At 41.9% G+C, this 8,270-nt stretch overlaps 1 long non-coding RNA gene across 1 annotated transcript in view; it reads left to right on the forward strand.

The window, feature by feature from the left end:
• Positions 1 to 2,064, forward strand: part of LOC125487629 — a 40,068-nt gene extending 38,004 nt beyond the window's left edge. Inside the window, exon 6 of the long non-coding RNA XR_007265999.1 lies at positions 1,638 to 2,064. This is a non-coding gene — a long non-coding RNA (uncharacterized LOC125487629). The remainder of the gene's footprint in view (positions 1 to 1,637) is intronic.
• Positions 2,065 to 8,270: the final 6,206 nt, after the last annotated feature.

Consider the following 8,270-nt stretch of genomic DNA (forward strand, 5'->3'; position numbering starts at 1 on the left):
CCTGTTCATTTGTTACCTCTAGACTTAACATTCCTCGCCAGCCACCCACATTCAACTCCCTTGTAAACTTGAGCTCATCCAACACGCCGCTGCTGGTCTGCAAACTCACACCAAGTCTTGTTCCCCCATCACCATTCTATAATTTGAATGGGATGGTCATAAATCTGGTGAAATTAAACACAAAGGTAGAAATGTGATAGATTTCCGAAATTGGAAATAAAGTATGTATACAAGAACAAAGGATAAGGTGTAGAGGAATCAAATTGTATATCGATGGAAATTTCTAGCTGACATCTTGCCTTATTACTTAGCAACTTTGAGAGACAGGATCGGCAACTGTCACACCTTACTGAGAAATAGAAGTTGAGCAGATTCTCCTTCCTCTCCTGTATCTTATTCTAATCCATCAATCAGAGTCCCGTATGTCCATAGTCACTTACATTGGGTCAGCTGCTGGATGGAACCTCGGGTGCCCTGAGCTTTATCTCTGGTGTTTCCAGTCCTGATACCCCCTTACATCAGTATCTCCTCACGTTTATACACTGCAGTAATCCAGCTCTGGCCCCTGATTCTTCTTTGTCTTCCTTGCTGGGTATTGGCAGGAAGTGAGGAAAAAACAGCTGGAATTTCTCTTAGAGATTGTAAGAACTGGCAATTCTCTTATCTGTGATGTACAAGGATACATTCCATGGTTCACAGCAGTTACTTTTCTTCAGTCATTTTCTCATCCTCCCTACACTGTCTTGTCGGCTGGTAATTGTATGATTTTTTGATAGTTTCACAATTATAGACATAAACATCACATATTAGAATATAACTATTTTCTCACTTTCTCTGATTGAAGTTAATATTGTAGTTAATAACAGAAAAGGCCTGAATTTGGAATGAAGTGATTCTGTGCAATGGAATGTATTGTCAGTGTTGCCATGGCAACCTGTCTGCAGGGCAGTGCCTGTTTGAGTTCGTAACTCAAACTAAACTTTTCTTTTCCATTATACACATTGTATCAGACATTTCACCTCAATGTCTTCCAGCCACATAACCAAAGGTCCAAATACACAAATCTTTCGCAAACAAAAACAGAAATTGCTGGAGAAACTCCAGTAGAGTGGATTCAACACCTTAACTCTGTTTTCTGTCCACAAATGCTGCTAGACCAGATTAGTTTCTCTAGCAATTTCTGTTTTTCTTTCAGATTTCCAACATTTGCATTTCCTTGTTCTACTTTTCACAAATCTTTCAGTTTGAAGGAGAAGGTTAAAATGCTGTTTGAGTCTATGAACCTAATTTACCAGCACCTTTCAGTTCCAAAGAAATTATACCAGACTCAAAATGTTAATCTGTTGCTATTTCCACAGATGCTATCAGACCCAACAGTCCAATTTTTTGTTTCAGATTTCCACTATCTGAAGCATTTTGCCTTTTTCTGACTGGAGGCTGTTTGATTCTGATAGGAGTTACCTCGATGATGGTGAAATAAACCTATCAGCATTTCCCATGGACACTGATCCTGAAGGACAAGGAATGTCTATATCTTATACTGTGACCTTGATCCAGTTTTGAACTCCAGGCCAACATCTCCCTCATGCTGCCTTCTGCTAATGAAAATATTGCCTATTTCCCTTGTCTCAATGCAGGTTAAACTGAAGTTGGAAAAGAGTTAGAGTCTCAAAACAAGATCTTCACGATAACTGTGGTCTCATCAAGGTCCTGTACAACTGCAACAAAACATCCCTTCTCCTGCACCCGAATCCTCTCACTTTGAGGCCAACATACCATTTGTCTTTTTCAATGTCTGTGGCACCTGCCTATGTACTTCACAGTATTACCCAGACTAGCTGGGCCTTTCTATGTTCATTTAAATGTGTAAAAGTGCAAACATCCCAATTTCAAACACATTCCACCCCGTTCATGTTGAGAATCCAGTGCTAAGAAATGGGAACATCCTGTCTTCAAACACATCATGCCCCACCCCTGTTCACATTGAGAATCTCTTACAAGAACTGGGAATATCCTGTCTCCAAAAACATCCACTGAATCACGGTTGACACAACAGGACAGTACACTGGCTGTGCAATGTTTTCTCATCAACTTGTAGTTCATTAAAGTACATTTGTTGAATGGATACTCAAAGGAGAAAATTGAAATGAAAAAGGCAAACTTGATAAGGTGCCATGTGAGAGATTTGTGTACGAACATTCATGCCCATTGATTTGAAGGGGCGCCAGCAACATAATTGAGTGAAAGGAAACAGGGTACTCATTAATGATTGTTTTTGGGCAGGAGGAATTAATCAAGGATTAATGCTAGAACCTATCTTTTTCCTGATACACATTACTCACCTGGGATATGATGTCTAGGGCCCAGTTTCAACACATGTGGTTAATGACGCAAGATAGATTGCTCTACAAAGAGCTGGCATGGACTTGAAGGGTGAAATGGCCTCTTTCATTGCTACAATGAATTTATGTCTCATTTGTGAACCATTCTCCATAATCTAACCCTGTCCAGATTTGAGGAATCATTCAGATAAATCTGCTCTGCATTCCCCTGCAACCAGTACAGTCTGTCCTTCCTCAGGTGTGGTGCCCATACTGAACACATAAACTAGGCTTTGTCGATCTATGATTTTGAACATCAATGCTTTTATGCTCAGACCCATACCTGAGCTATTTTTACAAAGACAGAACAGGCAAACCTTTTTTCTCTACAGTCAAAGGCCAATGACTTTCAGATGTACAAGCCTCCTAGCAATAGTCAGGATGTGGAGCAGAAAATGAATCAGGAGGTAGAAAAGGCATTCACGAAAGGGATAAGGAGAAAATAATAATAATAATAATAAAAATAAGGAGAACCACCAATTCGATTGGGACAACACCAATATACATGCATAGCAGAGACAAGCACGGGAGTTCCTAGAAGCCTGGTACTCCACGAAGAAAGCCATCAACAAACATATAGAATTCGACCCCATATACACTCCATTGCAAAGGAAAACTGGAAGTGAGGTAATCCAGCTCAATGGACTCCAGAATTTAAATAGCAGACAGGAAAACACAACGGCGCTTCATCGAAGGCTGCACTGATGATGTTACCCAGCAGGGTAATGAAACGTCTGTGGAACAATGAACCAGCTTGGCGAGCCAATCAACCACAAGAAAGACACTACTACAGTAATCATGGGGGACTTCAATATGCAAGTAGACTGGGAAAATTATGTTGGTAGTAAAAAGGCATTTGTGAATGTCTACGAGATTTTGTTTTGGAGCAGCTTGTTGTAGAGCCCACTAGGGAACAGGCAATTCAGGACTTGATGTATAATGCAGAAGACTTGATTAGGGAACTTAAGGTGGAGAAACCCCTGGGGGCAGTGACTATAATAGAATGGAATTCATCCTGCAGTTTGAGATGGGGAAGCTTGAATCAGATGTAACAGCTCTACAATTGAGCAAAGATAGGAAGGAAGAGCTGGTCAGAGTTGATTGGAAGAAGAACATGTGGTTGGTTGGCTTGCCAAGTGGGATCATTGTTGGTCCACAGACATTTCATTACCCTGCTGGGTACCTAGCAGGGAAGACAGTGGAGCAACAATGGCAGGGATATCTGGAGGTAATTCAGACGACACAGAAGAAATTTATCCCAAGGAAGAAGAAACATACTAAGGGTAGGACAGGACAATTTCTGACAAGGGAAGTCAGGGACAGCATAAAAGTAAAATAAAAGTGATACAATGGTGAAGATTGGTGGGAAGCCAGAGAATTTGGAGGCCTTTAAAAACCAGCAGGCGGTGACTAAAAAAACAATGGTGTGGGGGTGTGAAAGCCAGGGACAGCATAAAAGCAAAAGAAAAATGATAAAATGGTAAAGACTGGTGGGAAGCCAGAGGATTGGGAGGCCTTCAAAAACCAGCAGAGGGCAACTGAACAAACAATAAGAGGGGGGAAGAAAATGAAATATGAGAGTAAACTAGCTAGTGACACAAAATATTGCAAGAGATATTTAGATACATAAAAAGTTAAGAGAGAGAGGCAAGAGTGAACATTGGACCATGGAAAATGAGGCTGGAGAAGGAGTAATGGGGAACAAAGAAATTGCCAAAGAATATGACTCTGCATCAGTCTTCACACCGGAAGACACCAGAAGCATAGCAGAACGTGAACAGAGTTTGGGACAAAGGTGAGTTTAGTGGCCATCATTAAGGAGAAGATGCTGGGAAAGATTAAGGTGGATAAATCATATACACTACACTTCAGAATTCTAAAGGAGATAGCTGCAGAGATTGTGGAGTCATTGGTGGTGATCTTTCAGGAATCACTGGATTGAGGGATAGTCTCAGAGGACTGGAAAATGGCTAATGTAATCCCCATGTTTAAAAATTGAGGGAGGCAGAACATGGGAAATTACAAGCCAGTTAGCATGATCTTGGTTGTTAGTAAGATTTTTAGAGTCCATTATTAAGGATGAGATTATGGAGTACATGGATGTTTGAGGTGAAATAGGGTTGAATCAACATGACTTCGTCAAGGATAGATCATGCCTGACAAATCTGTTAGAATCTTTGAGGAGGTAATGAGTGAGGTAGACAAAGGAAAGCCAGTGGACATCAGCTATTTGGATTTTCATAAGGCATTTGAGAAGGTATAATTGCAGGAGGCTGCTAAATAACATGGTGTTAAGAGCCCATGGTGTTAAGAGCAAGATACTGGCATGGGTAGAAGATTGGCTGACTGGTAGAAGGCAGAGTGGGGATTAAAGCGATATTTTTCAGGATGGTAGCTGGTGACTAGTAGAGTTCAGACTAGGGGTCAGTGTTGGGACCATAACAATTAATGTTATAATATTAACAATATGGAAGAAGGAACTGAGATCATTGTACAAAGACATGGCAGGTGCAGTACAATGTGGGGAAACTGTGAAGTTTAGCACTTTGGTAGGAAGAATAGAGGTGTAGACTATTTTCTAAATGGGGAATGGTTTTGGAAATCTGAAGCACAAGAGACTTAGGAGTCCTCGTTCAAGATTTTGTTCGGGTTAACATGCAAGTTCACTTGGCAGTTGGGAAGGCAGGTGCAATGTTAGCATGAATTTCTAAAGGACCAGACAGAGGAGCAGAGATATACTGCTGAAGCTGCATAAGGCTCTTGTCAGACTGCACTGGGAATATAATAGCTCTTGAATCTGCTTTCTCAGAGGATAGAGAAATGTTAGTGAAATAAATGACAACAGATGTAGCAGTCCTGAGGTAAGAGGAAACAGAATAATGAATATGTGGAATATCACATGGTTAAGTAAGATGACTGTTGTTCATATCAGTGGTGATTGGCCACCGGGAATTAAGAGTCTAATGATGACTGTGAATCCATTGTTGATTGTCAGGAAAAACTCGTCTGGTTTTAGGGAAGGAAACTGCCATCCTTAGCTGGTCAGGCCTACATGTGACTCCAGACCCACAGCAAAAGCTACAAGAAATCCTTTCATTGCTGTACTGTCTAGTTATTGACATGAGCAGCGTAACATGCATTCAACTGTAAATAGCTGCCTGAGTTTATCACTGTAGTTTGCTTGACAACAGATAAACTTCTCCACACTTCATCTCAATAAAGCTAATAGTTGACTGACAACCCAGCTCTGTATCTAAAGGAGGCTGAGTTGCATTGGAGGGGTACGGAGGAAGTTTACAAAAATGATCCTGGGGATGAAGGGCTTGTCATATGAGGAGATTTGAGGACTCTACGTGGCAAAATTTAGAAGGATGAGTGGAAATGTCATTGAAACTTAAAGGATACTGAGAGGCCTGGATAGAGTGGATGTGGAGATGATGTTTCCACAAGTAGGAGAGACTTGCACCCAAGGGTACAGCCTCAGAGTGAAGGGCCGACTCTTTAGAACTGAAGTGAGGAGGAATTTCTTCAACCAGTGGATGGTTAGTTTGTGGAACTGTTTGCCGCAGTAGACCATGGAGGCTAAGTTATTGAGTCTTGATTAGTAAGGGACCAAGGGTTGTGGAGAGAATATAGGAGAATAGGGTTGACAAACATATCAGCCATGACTGAATGGTGGAGCAAACCCAATGGCCTGAATGGCCTGATTATGTTCCAGGGGAGGTGATGGCCTAGTGGTATTATCACTGGAATGCTAATCCAGAGACCCAGATAATGTTCTGGAGACCTGGGTTTGAATCCTGCCACAGCAGATGGTGGAAATTGAGTTCAATAAATATCTGGAATTAAGAGTCTAATGATGACTGTGAATCCATTGTTGATTGTCAGGAAAAACTCATCTGGTTTTAGGGAAGGAAACTGCCATCCTTAGCTGGTCAGACCTACATGTGACTCCAGACCCTCAGCATTGTGGTTGACTCTTAACTGCCCTCTGTGTAATTAGGGATGGGCAATAAATGCTGCCCAGCCAGCGATGCCTTCATCCCATCAATGAATAAAAAGGAAACGTTGTATGCTTTTATGATCTGAATACTGAGCAAAACCCCCACAATTTGAATTGAAAAGCCTAAAATAGGGGAATGCGTAAAAGGTTACACATCATGGGAAAGTACTAAATTAGTGGTTACTATTTTCAGATGGGAATGTTCAGAATGAAAACTTCCCCACGCCAGCACTAAACCCCCTCCCTGAGGACTGAACTATCCTTCAACCACTCATCCAACAAATAGCTCCCAGCCTGGATTCAGCATTGTCTAATTTTATGTGATCTACACCCCTTTTCAGGCAGGAGCAGACTCGGCAGCAGAGCTGGGTTGCCAGTCAACTATTAGCTTTATTGAGACGAAGTGTGGAGAAGTTTATCTGTTGTCAAGCAAACTACAGTGATAAACTCAGGCAGCTATTTACAATTGAATGCATGTTACGCTGCTCATGTCAATCACTAGACAGTAGAGCAATGAAAGGATTTCTCGTAGCTTTTGCAGCCTCGGTCTTCAAGCTTTTTCTCTCTCTTGGTTCTTCATCTTCTAATTCTAGTTGCTCTCCATTGCACAAATATTTTTTGAGGATCTCTTTTATCCTTGTTCTTCTCTCGTTAACCCCTCCCGGTGGCCAATCACCACTGATCTGAACAACAGTCATCTTACTTAATATGTGATATTCCACATATTCATTATTCTGTTTCCTCTTACCTCAGGACTGCTACATCTGTTGTCATTTATTTCACTAACATTTCTCTATCCTCTGAGAAAGCAGATTCAAGAGCTATCTTTAGCTTTTAGCTGCAGGAAGCCAATTCAAATCCAACTTAAAATCCCAGAATCTCTAACTTGGCATCTTTCTAATCTATTTTCTAACGTTTGTTTATCTACTGTACTGCAAATGCAAGATTCCAATGACAATCTATGTTAGCTTCTAATAATCAAATTAAATGATGAAACCTATCTTGTTAATCTCATAAAATTGCAGCATGAAACCAGCGAAAGGGTGAGCTGGCCCTGGGGATGTGAGAATGGACAAGGGTTGAAAGTAGTTCCAATCCTTACATTTCATATGTCCATTTAAAAGGGAAACAATATTTTGTCAGTCCCTTGCGCCCACAAGGCGCATACACATTTGATCAATTACAGTTTGTACTCCACAGGCTTCCTATTGCTTCTACCTGGTACATCCTGTAGGTTTCAGCAACGGTGGAGACAGGCTTCTCAAATCCCTGTTCTCGCCGCTCAGATGATTTTGATCTTTCACCCAGAATTTCAAAGCCCAGTGGATCCCGGTAAAGACTGTTCCACTATTTCCTGTGCAGGGCCAGAAACCGCTACTGTGGGACAAGGTGTTGTGGTGGTATTAGAGGTGCTTTGTCTGGTACTCCCTCGGTTTGGGGATGAAAATAGTGAGGTGGGGAGGGGGGAAGTTTTGTATGGAGTTACCACTTCTCTCTCTCCACTCTTGGAGCAGTATCTCATCATTGCCCTGACTCTAACTCAGACCTGTTTGGTGGAGATCAGTGATAGTAGGAACTGCAGATGCTGGAGAATCCGAGACAACAAGGTGCAGGGCTGGATGAACACAGCAGGCCAAGCAGCATCATAGGAGCAGAGAGGCTGACGTTTCGGGCCTAGACCCTTCACCTTGTGGTGGAGATCAGTGACGTTTTGTAAGCCCACGGATACAAAATCTGTCACAACAACAAAGCTGCTGGAAAAGCTCAGCAGGTCTGGCAGCATCTGTGGAGGAGAAAACAGAGTTAACGACCCTTCCTGTCTTCCTGTTTCCTCCCTTCCTGTTTTCTCCTCCACAGATGCTGCCAGACCTGCTGAGCTTTTCCAG

This window comes from Rhincodon typus, chromosome 43, assembly GCF_021869965.1.
Source record: "Rhincodon typus isolate 14 chromosome 43, sRhiTyp1.1, whole genome shotgun sequence".
NCBI lineage: Eukaryota > Metazoa > Chordata > Chondrichthyes > Orectolobiformes > Rhincodontidae > Rhincodon > Rhincodon typus.